The sequence below is a fragment of the Ischnura elegans genome, chromosome 1 (genome assembly GCF_921293095.1).
Source record: "Ischnura elegans chromosome 1, ioIscEleg1.1, whole genome shotgun sequence".
NCBI lineage: Eukaryota > Metazoa > Arthropoda > Insecta > Odonata > Coenagrionidae > Ischnura > Ischnura elegans.
This window is the reverse complement of record NC_060246.1, coordinates 42,009,824-42,027,358: the sequence shown is the minus strand read 5'-3', so window position 1 is coordinate 42,027,358 and position 17,535 is coordinate 42,009,824. Positions and strand designations below refer to the sequence as shown.

Below are 17,535 nucleotides of genomic sequence, written 5' to 3'. Positions count from 1 at the left end.
AGAGATGTTCCCGATGGTAATCTTTTTGAGAATGCGCCACCACAGTTATCGCGTAGGGACGACCTTTACTGTTCATTGTATGTACTTTCCTTTATGACCTCGCTGGTGTTTGGCGAGTCATCAAAGAAAAGGTTAAAAGTCGTCGAACGAGGATATCTCAGGAGAATGTTTCTTTTTTTGTTTGTGATAAACTTAGATTGTTGCTGGATGAAGATCGGAATGAATTCCTCAAAAAAAGTAATACTTTCCTTGGAGGCGACGTGAGTTATGCAAAGATGATGCAACTGTGCTTAAAAAATGTAGACGACTTAAATCTTATACCAAAAGTTTTGTACGTAATGACGAACACCTGGAAAATTTTCGCCTAAAAATTATGATACAATTTTTGGATGTTAATGTTTGCCCATGAATTAATATAAGTAATTATATAGGAAATTCTACGACGGAAATGGAGCAATAAATTTTTTATCATTATTTCAAGCGACGTATTTAACTGCAGGTCCCACAATCATTTTCAGAAACTAGCTCGTATACGTGATACACAACCCTCAACAGTCCCCTTCTACGTGTGGTTACTGTTTCTTGTACTATTGCTTATGAAGGAACTTTGTAATCGTTGCCTACTCTAGTCGAAGAATTTTCCTGTTGTCCGCCTATGGCCATCCTTGTCGAATATCAATGAAGCTCCAGCTTATTTTCCTTTTAAGTAACATGTTTAACTTCTTACATATAATTTATTACTTATATAGTTTGTGTTTTGCCTGTCAATGGACAACGCTAACTTAAAAATGATAGATGTTCATTCCATATTTTCCATATTCCATACCGTGATTAAAACCCATATTGCCTTCTGGTTGTGCAACCAGAAATAAAAGTTCTGCATAAAAACAGTGGGAAACATGAACAATTTTTTTTAAAGTACTGGAATAAGAAGGCCTCTACCTCAAATGTACTCGTCGAAAATTTCGCGTATGAATGCTTTTTAGCTGAGTTATGAGTCTTTAAAGATTGATCTTCATCGGCTGCTTGAAAACACGACGTCATCGGAGCGTGACGTCACGGAACGGTATCCACTGATGACAGACCGAGGAAGTGGATAGAAAATCGATCTACAAGTTCTCAAATGCAAATTTGGCGATAATAATTGCAATTTTTACTTTAAATATCTTGCATTCAAGCCTCTAACACTCTACTCTCTTAGCGAAGTGAATGGTGTACCGTGCGATGACGTCAGAAGGCGTTTCAGGTCACGTGACTTCAAGCTATATTCGAGCATTTTTAATTAGCATTTATTGACATTTGTAGAGTACTAGGAGAGTTTTGGCTTATATATTTGGACTCGTGAGAAAATTTTCTATTCAATGAGACTAACTAGGATGATGAACAAATTCCATGTATGTTCCCCATTGTGTATACAAAAAATGGTATTTTTATGAATTCTTGATAAATTAAATAGTAAAATTCTGATACTTTTAGTCTCTTAAATCAGGTCCGGTGGTGTGTGTTCCCGGATTTATTTGAATTTTATGCCGTTTGACTATTAATAAATGCTTTAAAAGGAATATCGGGGTCAATAAACCATCGGTGTATCGACATGTTTCTCTTTCGTGTGGAGCGTAAATATTTGAGATCGTCCAAAACTTTTAAAGCTGCTTTCTTCGTCATATTTTCCTTTCTGCCACGTTCATATCCGAGTTTTTCTCATATTTACGTCTGGCGGGCATTCTCGAGTGAAAAATATTGATATTTATGGGTTGGAGCGTGGAAAAATAAAGAAGTTGGTAACCCTCTCCTTTGCTCAGATTCGTCGAATGACTTCCGTGGTCAAAAATGCTACGATGGTGGTGATGATGATGATGAAATAATTTATGTCTCGTCACGAAGAGTCGGATTCCGTTGCGTGCTCGTAAGTCACGCGTGGATGTTGAAATGCGGTAGCGTTATATGTGTGGCCAAAAGAAAGGAACCTGGTGCACTGCTAAGGGAGTGTAGGTACTCCACCCTATTTCGCCTGTGCCCCAGCGTGTCATTGAACTTGCCGCGTAGCATTTCCACCTCTCACCTCCTTGTGTGTCCGTTCGTCCGGCCTGCCATTCACGGAACCCTCCCTCGAAATACCTTCACGGCAAGGTCGGTCCACTGATTTCCCTTCAGTATTTTTTTTCTCTCTTTTTTCATCTACCGAGTGGGTGGTCTCTCACGAATGGTGTATTCCATTCCCATACCTTCCGGTTTGATATCTGATCCGCTTTCCTTTCGCTCCAGGATTTGCATGCAGTCGATTTCACTTCTTTCTTTTTTTAGACTTGCGCGGATGAGTATTCTTCGCTCCTAGATGCTAATCCGACTGCATTTTCTGTCATCAGCTTTTTTAGTCTGCAAATCCGCATTAAAACAATTTGCCTCGCGAAGATCGTCTTGTTCCTTTCATTCAATCCATCATTTAGCTAGGCAACTTTACGATGAATGCATGGAGTGACTATTATTCCATCCTTCAAAAAATGTTTCGCCAAATCACATCTGAGAAATAGATTTTAACCTGTTTTATAGTTCAGATTAGGTATTTGGATATTTTTGCTGTTTTTGCTTCATCTGTTTCGCACGTTTTCGTGATAATATTTCCTTGAATTTCATGTTTAGCACTTTTATTTAATCCGTATTGACTGGTGGAAAAGAGGAAAATTGGGGAATAGGTTTTTTCTTTTTTTGAATTTGTAAGCCATGATGGAATGTAATCAATTGATTGGGCCGCTAATTGTTACTTCGGCGTGATCTCTGCCTTCACCTATCCAACCAAACCAACGTTTGGGATGAATCGCTTAGTGAATGAATTTTGAAATTTATTTTAGTTCAAGATAGAATCTCCGATTTTACGATTTCTCCAAAAATAATTTTTATAAACTTTCCTCGGTGGACGTGAAATGCTTCTCGAGTATTTTGCCAGGAAGTCATCTTAAGTTATGCGAATTTAAAAAAATCAAATTGGTTCTACACTTCATGTTGCTTTATGTGAGAGAGGTTGCTATTTTTAATATAATATAAAATGCTATTTCTGTGAAATTGAAATAGATGCATGTACTGGATTATGCGCGGTTAAATGTTGTAGTCATTGTTTCTTTATTCTATAGTTTCCCAGTTTTGATGCAATGTCAACATCGACCTCTCCTTTTCATTATGGTATTCTGCTGCTGTTGGAACAGCTGAAAACGTCGTTTCAATTTTCTTCTTGGGCATTTCCCATAATTTCGTATCAAATCGAGGCATTTTTTGGGGAAGGGCCCCTTTGGCTTGATCCGGTCGGCTAAATCGTTTGGCATTTTGGAGACGGGAGTCTGCTTCTCGTTCGTCCGATAGCGGGATTGCCCTTTCCTGGGCCATCCACAGGCGTATTATGCATTTTTCACGGGGGCTGAGTTCTTATGGGTGCGAAGTTTGTGGGAGGAAATTATCGTTAGAACCTGTCAAATGATGAGTGGATTTCTCTCCTCATGCAGGTTATTGGCTCGGATTATTTTCTGGCCGTCAAATAACTTCCTCACTTCCAAGATTGAGATTTATTCTGAAAGAACGCAATTGGCTGGAATCATTTTATATATTTCAAATGCATTCAGCGGCCCTGAGGGTGAGCTTGGGAGGGTGAGTCGGAGCTTGAAACGTGGGCTGCTATTGATGATTTAACCCGGTGTGAATCCCGAGAAGAGTTTACCAACATTATTTGCCGGGAAAGCAAGAAATCGTACTTCACATTTAAAGTAGTTTTACACACATTTGTGCACCAGACAATATCAAATCAAATTGTTCCAGGTGTTTTTCATGCCATAAAAAGTCTAGTGCAGAAAATGACTATATTTTGTATCACTTACCGTAGTCATTTCGATAACGCTACGTGTTCTAATTCTTTCCGTGAATTCATCTTGTGTCTTATTAAAAATATTTCAAATGTATTATTTAGATAGGTTACACTGTGGTGAGATCCATGAGAATGGTATCGGTCGCTGTAAATTCGTTGATTTAGGCTTAATTATTCTTCGAAAAGGGTGTTATCAGTTTCCGACTATTATTCGCAAATTTTCGGGTACTACCAAAATATCTGCATGGTAATTTTGGATAAATTTCCTTTTAATGAGACTCCTTTTTGTTGCTAGTGACATACTAGTGGTGGCATGTTTAAAGGAGTATTACTGAATGCAGTTAAATTTATTTTTGGATTTTCATCACGATTGCCTACCACACGTATTATGACCCCGTGCCTTAGCTGAAAATTTCTGCTGCCTTATCGAAATACCTCTTTCAAAGCCTGTGAAGGAAAAAAATACATCCCCAGTTTCCGTCTTTGGGAACTGCGAGGAAAAAAATAATCTCTAAAAGCTTTGCTGGTTGAAAGATTTAAGTCTCAAGATCTCATATGAGGTCATTCCGAACGTAAACTCTTTCTTCGCTTTTCCTGTGTTTATGGGAGGATGTTTTTCAAGATATATCTGTCCGAACGCAGCACATTTTAGAACGGCGTAATATGCTAGCGTAGCCAGTTCACATCTACCGGATGGACCTTTTTTTACTCATTTTATGGGCTTAATTCATGCTTGTTGAAGACGATTGAGGTGCTAATTGCTCGTTAGATTTCATTTCGAGAGGAAATATACGTTGGCGTACGCTCAAAGGTGCTTGTTCGTTCGAAAATATTAAGGTACAAGTTTGACATCCTAGCGTTAAAAGAATTTATTTCCCTCGTGCTCCTCATTTGTCGTATTAATAGGTAATGGTTATTTTGGCTTCTTTATGAATGTGATATTGTGGTGAGTGGCTTTATGAAAGCAAATTTATTAACCGTTGGGAGACATCGTGATCGAAACGATGTGAAAATCTGCAAAGGATAAATACGCTCTGATGTTCCAGCATCCGAAGAATTTCTTGGCACGTCTTGTAACTGTCGCGACAATCGAAGGGGGACACCGTTTACGTATGATATTTCTTCTGTGGGCGTGAGTGTTTTTTCATCTTCTGCTGATGCGCTGTATGTATGGGGAAAGCTCTGCGGTTGAAAGTTGTGTGTTGTGGAAAAAAACAAGCGGTGTCCTTGTTGTTGATTTTTTTGGATATTGTGTTGAAAGAGACAGAATATGATATCTTTTTTTATGTAAGAAAATTACATTATTATTATTATTATGAAATTTCTAATGAAGCTTTAAAACATGCCTTCGGTCATGTAATCACTGCTACGTGCAGTTTAGCTGATATTTTTAACGTATTAGTCTATTTTTCATCTCTAATATCACATTTAAAGAGTCGGTTTTTAAAACTTTCATCACTTTCCCGTATGAGAAATATTCCTCTTGTTTCAATATCTCTAAACACTCCTTTCACAGCTGCTTGAAGATGGCAAAGATGTTACTCATAGTTCACTCTCATGAGTAGGAAGCATAAGTTCCATTTTTGATTCGTGCACGAATCGAAGCAGTTTCTTTCGTGCGCTCACTTCACTCTTTCTACCCTTTTTATTAATCACTTAAATACCATTATTTGGAGAGAGAGAGATCATAGCTATCGCTCAAGACTGGTTAGCGATGTTTTCCTTTGTGTTTTATGCCACTGCGCTCCAAACGTTTCAAATCTGCGCTGTTGTGTGCTTTTCTAAACCAACGGTCGCGCGTCGAGAGGCTTACGCTGAAATTCCCTTGCAAATGTCTTAAACCTGAATATCACGATTATTTTTCGCCTCTCAGAATGATAGCTCCTGCCTTAGGTTTGCAGGGACGAAAAGAGTGATCGCTCGACCCATCATTGTCTGAATCACACGGCCATTCCCAACTTCCCTTTTTCCATCCCTTATTCCTTCACTCTCCCTATTTACAACTGTAATTCGATTAAAATCCAAGCGTGGCGTCACAATCACTGTTAGCGGCCATGAGTTCCAATTGGCTGAATGGCGATGGATGGTGCAAGCTATAGTGTCAGCTGAGGAAAAAGAGACGTGCCGTGTGAAATACCATCCCTCTAGCCATCGGGGAAAATGATCGCGAGTAATGGTATTTTTTCCGCCATCGCTTGAGCTGTCCCTCCTAAGGGATGGAAAAAACAATCGTGTGATTCAGGCTTTTATTTGGCTGAACTTCACTTTCCTAAAATCATCTAGGTTAAGTAAGATTCCATACATCTTCCTCGTTTCTTCCATCCGTTTCGACTCTTTTCCTCCGTCTTAGCCCTACCCTTCCATTTACACGTGACTTTCAAAAATAGCCCTTTACCCATGATGCTCCTCTCCCCCCGTTCGCTCACTTCGCTTGCGGAAAGCACTGACTGACGCCTGTACCTCTCTCTTTTCATCCTCGAAATGTCTTGCTCCCATTTATATTTTTTCGCCTGTTTACATCTTCGTGATATTTCATTTGTACGGATTTTTTTATATCCTCTGTATCCCCTTTCTGCGACAAGAATAGTACTACGCCTGCAGCTTGCATTATTTTTTCAGAGCTTACCCTCCAGGAGAAATTACTTTTCTCTCGGTCTGAGAAAGTTCTCGTTTCCTGTCATTTGTTTGGGGCTGGGTGATAGTCGAGCGTTACTGGAGCGCGGTATTTGTTGACCTAACGACTCAGTTTCCGGGGCGGACGAAAACCGCGCTCGGCGTGTAGGTGTAACGTATCGTGGCGAACTCCCTTCCTGTCCCTTCGATATTGCACGATATTCTCACATAGTCAAACAAATTTATCATTAGCAAATAATTAAAATGAAAACAATAGTTGAATGGGTCGCATGAAAAGTGGACAATGTAATTCATAGTTGAACGGAGTGATTAAAGATTTTAGTGGAAATAATTGGCGGGGCCAGCTTGACTTGAAATGCAAAGTCTTGAGCACGAATATTACGAAAGAGGATCCTCAAGTCGGCCTCTAAATATGTTGTCAACCACTGCGCATTTAAATGGGTTTACGAATGTCGCCACTCGTGTCGCTTGCGGACAAAGTGATCCGAGCTTCACTGGGAAATAACGTATAATTAGGGGTGCTTACAGAAATTAATGTACATGATGATTTGATCTATCAAATTCATTACTTTTCAATGCCATTCCTCACAATTAAAAACATTTTACTGCAAAATATTGGACAAAAGTAGATCTTGTTGCTCTCATCACCGCACCGCGGACATTTTTGAAAACCGATTAAAATGCGACCGATGTGGCAACAGAAATCAGCCATACATGGGATGGAATTGGGCCTCCTCTTAGCAGTCCCCTTGGTCTTGAACATAGAGGCGTTTGATGCGAAATATCATTCGCAAGAGAAATTTCGTAGACTTTAATAAATTATATAACCGGATTAGCTCAGTAGATCCGAATGCCAGTGGAAATAATTTTATGTCTAGCATCATACCCTACATATAGTTTTACATTAAGTTTCGAAAGGTACCCACGCCTCCTAAAATTCATGCTACACATTTTTATATTAATTCGAAGTTATTAAGCCGTATTTATTGCTTGTTGATAAAAAATATGCAAAATTACCGACGTAACTAAATTCAAAATTTCCTATGTCCAAAACGCATTATTTCCATTTTCAAATATTTAATCATATATTGTTTGCGCGAAACGTGTACGGCATGGATTTAGTGAATTTTTAATGAATCGGCATTAAGCTGTAGACGGTAAAAAATTACTTTAAGATGTGTATACCAATACTCCCTAGCGAAGAAAAGTTAATGAAATTGAAACATAGCCTGAAGAGGATGCCATTGTAGCTTTTTGTCTCTTAATGATCCAGTCATGCCAATTTCCGGAGTGGTAGGGAGTTGTCAGCTGTTCAAATCATTTTCTTTTCATTTAAACTATAATCTCAAGTCTGTTAGCATCACGTCATGGATTACTCTCTCGTTTCCCAGGAGGGAATAGGGATATGGAAGGTGAAATATAGGTAGGTGCACGAGGGTGAAGACAGAATGTGGAGTTTGTTAGCTTAAGGGTTCAATTTGAGGAGGGGACGCATTATTTTCAAAGACGCCGTGTCACCTTTTCCTTCCTATCGTCCCTTATTGCCCCCTGGTGGGCATAAAAAAGCCTCGGGAAAGGGGACACTGATTGTGAGGGAGGGAGAAATGAGAGGGCGTGGCGATAAAGGGGTGATGCGCCGTCGGCCACATCAAATGGGAACGGACTGGAAGGAGAGGGGAAGATCAACAAAGGGTTTGGGGGGACGGAGAATTGGGATTTAGTGGCGGGAATGAGGGCGCCCTTCAACTCTCCGAGCGGACCCCGTAAATTGGTTCGTTTAGGGGATGGTGGCTTCAGATCTCTCGGATGTGGAACTGCGTCTATCGTCAGATAGATATCTAATGAAACAGTGGCACCTCGATGCATCTCATACCGATAGCTGCCTTAGCTGTATGGATATTTAAACATTTACAAATCTCATCATGTGTATCATCTTTTTCGCTTAAGCACATTCAATAATCATATTATTTTGTGTGTGTAATCATGTATCTAATCATCATAGATGGAGATAATTTTTAATTTTTTGGTTTGAACTATTTAGTCGCCCCAGTACGCTCTAGTACTTATTTAAATTTAATCTTCCACTTTTGGCATGCAATTTTTTTTCACATCGCTTATTTTTGATGGTTTTATTATGTTCTCTTGACGTATGCTTGTATTGAATAAACCGCTATGAGCATAAATGCAACCAAATTTACGTAGAGATCATGTTTTTAATTCATATTTTCATCAGTATTAAGTATACATGCATTGTAAATCTATGCTTATGATTTAAATCGTAGTGAGCGCACAGAAAATAATGTTTACGCAATACCTAAAACCGACTTTCTCTTTCTGGACGACGGACAGAAAAGGAAATCCGGCCTAATGTGACATGCCTTAAAATTTTCTGTGATTGGCAATTAATTTAGTGTCTCAGAAAGGCCACCCCATGTGGATTTATCGTTCGTTCCGTCGGTGGTGCTAAGCTATTCTCGGGAGGCGTGATTGCGTGTGTGTTCGTAAGCGTTGTGGTGACAAATGTAACGTGTGACACAGCCGTTGTGGAGGAGCGATGGAGGAGGGTCGGTGGGGACATGCTTTGGGGGATATCGAGGCCGTTCCCGCACCCAGCGTGGTAGGGTTGAGGACCTTTAGGGCGTGGAAATGATTTGGTAGCGGCGAAGGAGGGTGGGAAAAGCGGCGGAGCAATCAAAAGGAATCCGGGGGGAGGGTGAGAAGTAGTGGAGAGTAGAGGTTTGAAATCCCCAGGGAGAATGAATATGTGAGTGTGAAGTCATATCACTCTCATAGAGAAGACAGAGAGGGTTAAAGGGAGGAGGGTAAAGACTAAGGAGAAAAGCGGTTGCGAGAGGGTGCAACAATTCGCTTTGAAATAACGAGCGGGAAGGGTTCGGTGGATCGCGGCGGTGGCTTGTGATATTGGAGCAATGAGTTCAAACGAGCGCTCTCGAGGAGGGTCCTTATGTGGAATGGGGCGACTCTCGACGCGTAATCCGGGGGCTTCGCTGTATATAATTGGGCTCGGGGAGAGCGACTGTGGAATCCGTCGCTTGGAGGCCACGTCTTGACGAGAGGGGCCCTAATGGGAGAGAGCCCCGCGGAGTTTTTTCTTCCATGGTTGAAGCATGGGACAGAAGATCTCAAGGACGACCTTTGATTTGGGTGACGTCATGCAGGACTTCGTGCGCAATTTAACCTGGAAAAGCCTAACTAGTGGTAATGTGTAGGTTTTCTCGCACGATTTAATATTGGAATGTTTCATCGATGCATTCTCGCTTGATGTCGGTGAATAATGTCTTTTTCGTAATCTTTTCGCGGAAATTAAGAATGCATGGTATATTTGAACGCTAGCCAGAAAACGACACGGAGAGTAAGGGATGTCAATAACACTGTGTTTTTAGTTCAATTTAGCAGTATTTTCTGTTCTGATTAATTTCACTGAAAAGGTTATGACAAAAGTTAATATTTTTTGTTTGTTGATTTATTCGTCAACCCGATAGCAGTTAACGGAGAGTTGTGAAACGAAATCCCCTTGGCTGCATCACCCTCAGTTTCTTTTCCAAGCATTTTGCTACCACGTTTCGCTCAATTGCTTTTGTTGTGGGAATAAGTTTCGCCTCTGCGATCCAAGGATCCAGATCATAAATCTCAAGTATGTGAGTAGAAGTCAAGCTTTTTCTGCTTTTACTTTTTATTAATGGGCTGTTGAACCATGGACCAATTGCCGACTATCTTTGGAGCAGGTCGATATTAAACCCGGGCGTAATTTCAACCCCACTACGTTCTCTCAGTATTCCCTGCCTCCACTTACGTGGTGGCTCAAAATCTTTAGTGCTTTGTCAGTCGTAGACTCCTAAGAACTAATTGATCGATCATTGGTTTGCTTGATTTAGGATAGCGTCTTTAATGAAAATGATTGACGATAAAATCGTGGTATTACAAATGCTGAAAGTGTACGAGAACAGGAGTTATCTTTATGTAATTCAATTTTAAACAATGATCATCATCGTTTTGTTATAATTTCATTCCTTAAATACTTAGACTAAGTATAGGGAATGGGTTACATTAGTCTGATAATAACTTCCCATTTACAATTCACTTAGCTTTATCTTTTAAAAATACTGCTATCCTAACTTAATGGCAAGGCTTCAGCGGATGATGGATGCCTAGCATGTAGGTCAGGGATTTCGTGGTCTTCGCGGTAGTTTATTCCCGTGTATGCCGTCATAAGCATTTCCATTCGACTAAATCTCCTCTAGAACACCTTGTCCGATTTTTCCGTCTCCATTCGTCGATCTCTCTACTTTCTGTGCATTCCTGCGCTGTATTTGGTTGACCCCGTTGTGCCTCGCGGATATTATCATTATTATTCGTGCATGGAAGGTAATTTCGGTGCGTTTGAAAGTGAAATTACTCATTTGCCGTCTCGATGGCGTTATGCAGCATCATAAAATGTGATCATCGAAGGAACCCGTCGAACCGGGTGGGGAAAGGATCGAAATTGCGGCAACTCCTTTATCGCCGTGCATACCGAGAAAGCCTTTTTGGCCGCGTGAGAGACCTGTTGGCAGGCATTAATTTTACCCGTGACAGTTCCGCGGAAAACCTGTTAGCCGCTCTCTTGTTCTATCCGCCTCCCTACCCTCCTCCCCACACTTACCCCACCCCACCCCTTGCCTCTCTGCCAATCGGTCTTCTGCTCATCTCGCTTTGCGCCACTAGAGTCGAACTCTAAAAATATGCCGGTGATTTCAACGGGGGGAGTCTTCAGGGATCATGATTGGTGTGTGGGTGTGTTACGGCATGCTTACGCGTTAGGAATGAGGTGCCCTCGGGAAAAGATGGGGAGAATAGCTCTCGTTCGGTTTTTGATGGAACGTTTTCGAAAGGAAGGTTTGTTTGGAGTTGGAGCGAATGAGTTAGGAGGAAAGGGATGAGGGCCATCTCACGTGTGGGCTGAATCTGTAGACATCGTTCAATGCCTGTTTGGAAATCACTGTCGATGTTTTTGACTGATGTCAATGGCAGAGGCGGGAAAAATTGATTTTTTGCAATTTTTTGGATGATCTATTTACTGTTCAAATTCCACAAATTGCCGTGTTCAACCGATATTTTGTCGAAAATCATCGATCATAGGTGAACAAGGACGTTTTTAATCGAATGATATCCTTTGTTGTTCTAAGTGGATGGCTACCGGCGCACAGTGGTCCCAAATCGAAAACAGCTGGCCGAAATTAATAGCGTCGTTATTTTGCCCAAAATTATCTACAAAAATGGTTGATTTTATTGATTATAATTGCCTGAACCTGATTCTGACATTATTTTTACTCTATATTGTCGTTTTAGCAATTTTTAGCTGTTGTATTATAAACAATTTTTACAAAACCTCGCCGCTGCGTAAATAACCGTGCTTAATCATCGACCACATGTTGCCATTTCTCGTCACCAGCCATAGACATCGATACAAGACATTTTGCCATCGGATTTCGATTCCAATAAATCACCCTTCGGAGAAATCCAACCTGTTCTGCGTGTGAGTGAGAGGAGGGTGTGAAGGAGAATAGGTGTGCGATAAGGGTTAGCTTTGTGGTCTTCGGAAGGGTTTCTTGTGGTGAGGGGGGGAAAAGGATTTAATGCTTTGGGGAGTGGGATAGGAGTCCAGCCTTCTATTTCGGAAGCTATCCAATTCTCTTGGCAACCGCACAGCCTCCCCCATCCCGTGGCAACGCTGTCTTTGCCCCCCACCCCACCCCCTGTTGTTTCCCCTCCTCCTCCCCTTTTACACTTTCTCTCCCATCTCTCTCTCCGTTCCTTTTTCACACTTCTCTACCCTCGCGTTTACTTTCTGTTCCTCTCCCCACCCTGACCCCTCCGCATATTTTCCCTCCGTTCTTTTATACTCTCTCTCTCTCTCTCTCTCTTTCTTCTGCTTCTATCACTCCCTGTTTTCTCCCTTCCTCTCCATTATGCCCCCCTCCACTCCTCTGCGTCCCTCTCTGCTGCTCACCCAATGCCCTCAGTTTTTTCAGGAAGGGGGGGGGATCGCGGTGGGTGGGTGTGTTCCGCCTGAGGATGGACTCAACAGTCAGCGAGCCAGTCACTCTCCAACGCCTGTCGTGGCAAGACGAAGGTTTCGGAGGTCCCGTGCTCCTTGTGCGCTTCGATTCGGGAAAACCTCAAGTCCGTGTTCGCTAGGTTCCTCACTGGATCGCCCTTAGAATACCTCTGATAAATCGATGACAGTTACGATACGAAAGTGTTTGTCAGTGATACCCTAAGTTTGGGCTGATCTTCGAGCGTGTAAACTCGGTGGCGGAAATAGTTTAAGCAGCTGTTCCACCGGGAGTTCGTTTGTCATAGAGCTGAATCTTGGGTTAGCTCTTCTGGTTTTGTTCAAATTAAGTGAATATAGATGAGTGGGAAAAGAAGTGGAGGGATTGCTGGTTGACCTAACCGTTATTTGTTTCGCTTTCGGAACAGCTCAATCTTGTGTCACCTCATCGGTTTGTTTTCGAGGACGTAATTTGAATCAATGAAGAATTAGAATCGGTGGAATCAACTTCATCTGAGTGTATTGTGGTCCTCGCAAAATTGAAGACGGGTGGTGACAAAAACATTCCATCTTATAAATTCAGCAGCGGCTGTGTGGCGAGTGCGATTGATTACCCTGCATTGTGCTTCTCTTGGCCGTGGCTTTGTCCCCTGGATGGCGCCGACAGTCCTTCTTATCGAGTGTGCGTGCCTTTGCGTTCCCCGTCATCGCTTTTCATCGATGGCATAAGGGATTGCGTGTTGTTTTCGCGTGCCGTCGGGAGAGCGGTCGGGGAAGTGGGTTACGTGCCTGAAATTAAATGGACGATCGGGAGCCAGGCAGTGCACCTATCTTGTGGAGGGGAAGGAAGGCAACGACATAACGATCATCGACCATTCCGATCTCAGGGACATCTCTCTCTCTCTCCCTCTCTATATAAGTGGGGACTATAATTAATGGTGAGTTAATTCGGCTCCCCAAATACAGACGACGCCCTCTTTTGAATAGACGTCGGAGGCGCTCACCAACCACCGTTATCGGACAACGTCGGTGCACGTCCGGGATATAAAATACGTACACCCGTGCCCCACCATTTTGCGTCCATTTTATGTGTGTGAGGTTGTGTGTGGTGTGCGAGTACTGGCCAGTGTGTTTCGTGCGCGCCCTGCGGCTCGCGGTGAGACATCGTTCTCGTTTTAGTGTCCCAAGCCCCCCGCCCGTGGCGACCGCGTCGTATCTATTCCGCTGCACTGCCCCGAGAGTCGCCCCTCGACCGTGTTTACGAAAGGCGCCACCTCGCCCTTGTTGTGAAGAGATGAAGATGCGCTCCCCAGCTGCTTCTTAGCGGGACGCGGTTCGTGATATTCTTCTGTCGTTTCCCGAGCGACCCGTTGTGCTCGAGAACTAAATAGTTAGTGTACTGGTTCGCTCAAGTGAGACTTGAAAATTTTGTCGTCCCAGATTGAGTTTTCTTCCAGTGGTCAGTCCTGTCCGTTACGCTCTGTTTCAAAAAAGTGCTACGCTGATTACTACCGCCCGTTCCCTTCCTTCCCCGCTTGCAATAGAGTGAGTCAGCGATCCAGATCCATCACCAGGCAATCAACATTCCTGTACGATCTTTTAAGTACCGGTGGTCTTCGAAGCGCCAGCTCGGGGAAAGTGAGAAAAAATTAATTCTTTGTTTTGTGCGGCGTTGAATCCGGAGCAATCATGCCGTGCCTATGTTCCGATAAGAAGGAGAAAGTGGGTTCCGATAAGAAGGAGAAAGTGAAGAAGGATAAAGACAATAACGAGAGGAAGGAAGTCGTGGAGGAGAAGATAATCAAAGAAAAAGCCAAAAGAATAAAGGCTGAGAAAGAAAAGGAGGAAAAGGAAAAGAAAGCCGAGAAAAAGAAGAAGAACAAGGAGAAGAAGGACAAGGACAAGAAGAACAAGGAGAAGAAGGAGAAAGACAAGAAGAATAAGGAGAAGAAAGGAAAGAAAGAGAATTCCAAGTAAGATCCTTTTAGCCTTCCAGTGACATTACCTTCCAGGAATTTTCGCCCGCGTGTCTCCCTCCCCTCCCGGCCAGTGGATTACTCAGAGTCGCGTCATGTTTATTTTGCTTTGAGTGCGTCAACTGGCTTTCGCGATCGAGGAGGTGATACTTTCGAACCGATCTCGCTTGACTTTGACGCTGATGATGTTATCTGTTCATTCTGTCCGTCAAAATGATTCCCCTTGTTTCCATTTATTTGTCAAGGGAAGTCATTTTGGTGGACTTTACTATTCTACCAGTTGACATTTCCTTTGAAACAAAGTTTATTTTTCATATTTGACCTAATTTTCATCAATTGCTCGTTTATTGACGTAATATTGAGGTAAAATTGAATCTTTTATTACAGCTTTTAGGCCTCAATCTTGAACTTGTCTTCGCCGACACAGTTGTCCTTATATATTGATGTTTATGCCTTTGAAGATTCTTTATACTCTCCAATGATTTAGTGCTTGTAATATTTTAAGATGATAGTCATTTTGGAACTCATTATTCATTATTATAAGAGAGTATCCATTTTACTGGCTTAATTGCGCGGAGGAAAATCATTTTCCTAGCTCTTCTCCTGCGGAATATTTGTTTAAGTTGTGTTTGTATTGAATCGATAGGCTCTTCGTTTTCATCGCTCCGATCAATATAGACTCTTCGCAATATATTTAATGTCATTGGTATTGTTAATCTATGATAATTCAGCCGTGGGATACAGCCGCTTCAATACGAAATATAACAGGTTCAATAATTGTAACCTTGGGTATGATTTTAGACTTAAATAAGGAGTGCAAACGAGAAAATTTTAAATGTAGCATGATCAATTCATTAAAACTTGTTTTTTCTTCCTAGAACATAATTATACTATTTAAGTACCTACTCGGTCAATTTTCATTCGCTTTCATCTTAATTCCCTGTCTTTTCAACTCTGTTTTTTATTTTTCTCATTCGTACCCTATTTTCATCTTTTAGAATTGCTTTTATATTTGTGGTATGAATTAGGCATTCGTGATTAGCCTGTTGATTTTAATTTATTGTGAAACCATTGCGGCTATGTATTAGCATTAATTTAGGGTAAATTTAATATGCAATGAGCTTAGATGTATAGGCTACATGGTTATGTTTTGTGTTGCTTTTGTGAACCGGAGATTTCTTTATTAGGGGCTAAAAATATACGCTAATCGTTGCGGCATTATTTTATGATGTAACAAATACAATCTACAGTTATATTCCGAACGAGGTAATCGTTATTTTCCGAATCACCGAAATTAAGGAAAATATATGAATTTTGAGGTTCGTCATTGTTGCCATATCGTTTAAATCGAGTCTTACTGGCGCATTTCAACTCCTTTCCCAACGGCAATATGCTTTAAGTATGTTAGATCTAGTAATAATTGCATGTAGAAGTTAAAAGTTATTGTCTTCCAAATATTGATTACTAGCTTCTCTTTAACATCAATTCTACCACCCCGTACTTTTTTTGGCCATGGAATGATATTTTAATAAATTTTGGGATTATTTAGATATAAGTCTCAACTAAGTATACATTTACCATTAATATCAAAAATGATTGTTTAATGTTTGCAAGCCAGAAGTTGCATTTTTTTTATTATCGGGTGGTTGTGCATAGGGTGCTGTAAAAAAAAATCCGCATTTTTGTCCCATGATCTAACTCTTTATCTTTGGCCTAAATATTTCTCCCACAGCCTTCACCGCGTAGCCTTTCAGTTATTTCCGAAGGTCATGGCGGCCGGCCGTCCCACATGAGAGTGGATTCTTAACGTCCCGAGAGTCGTTCTTTGACGCTAGGTGCTCTTTCTTTCAGATGGTAGTGTAGTGGGATTTAGGATGGTAGTGTAGTTGGATTTAGGATGGTAGTGTAGTGGGTTTAGGATGGTAGTGTCCCTGGTTCTCTTTCGCTACCTCCCAATCCGCGTAAAAAAGCATAATCTTCAAGGTTATCGCTTTCGAGGATCCTTCTTTGACCGAAGCCGAAAAGCTTGCGCTTGACTCGAGTTTGTAAGCATTTCGCGGATTGACGGTCGCGAAGGGCTTTTTCGTGTTTTGTGCATATATTTGCTTCGCTTTGAACCGTCCACCACCGCTGCTGCTCGAATGTCGTATTGCATAATCCATTGAATTTTACCTTTCCGCTTAAATTTACTATGATACCACGTTGTCAACAAGTCTTACTTTCATAATTTCACTCACTTCGAGGCGTCATGAACCAACAACGTTTTGCGTATTACGTATTTACCTCAGGTCACACTGCAATATCCCGACAAGTTATGGGGCATAATTTTAATATGATTGAGTTATTTTCGAAAACATAAAAAATATATATTTGCTTTGATGGAAATATATGTGTCGATATATAGCGTTCCTTTTTCGTTAATGTCTTAATTAGTTTTTAAATATATTATCCGTATTTTTATTTCCTCATAAAACTTGTTCGATAAAGCTAACCACGAAGTATAAAAACATATCCTGCCACAGGCGTGTAAAATTCACCATTTATGGTATGGGGACCATATTCTTTGCCTGGCAGTGTCTGGTCTTCAACCAGGATTGTAATTCGGACCCTTTCTTCCTTTTCCAAGAGGTCTATCCACCTCTAATTCCCAAGTTCAATTCTCAAAAGAAATAAATGTATGCAATTTTATTATTTGTCCGAAGCAAGCCACTATGACTGGCTGGCGGCGATTGCAAAATTATCGAGGATTAGCGATCTCGGATGGCGTTTCCGTGTAAATATTTGCTTTGTTTGCTTTGTCTTGCACCGGCGGATTGCTGCCCTCATCAGTCTGATTCTCTCCCGAATTGCAGATCAAACCATGAATCCCATTGCATGGCGAGAAATTTGGCTGGGGGTGTCCTAAGGCTTCACCTCGAATAAGAATCCTGGGACTCCGTAATCGTGTGCAGTGCCAAAAAAGCTCCCTCCTCATAAAGGAAAACAAAGAAATGAGTTGATTTTTATTTTGATTCGCCCCA

The 17,535-nt window shown here is 41.4% G+C and overlaps 1 protein-coding gene across 1 annotated transcript in view; it reads left to right on the top strand.

Annotated features, from left to right (window-relative positions):
* Positions 1-17,535, top strand: part of LOC124159332 — a 457,426-nt gene that overhangs the window by 398,651 nt on the left and 41,240 nt on the right. The window lies entirely within an intron of this gene.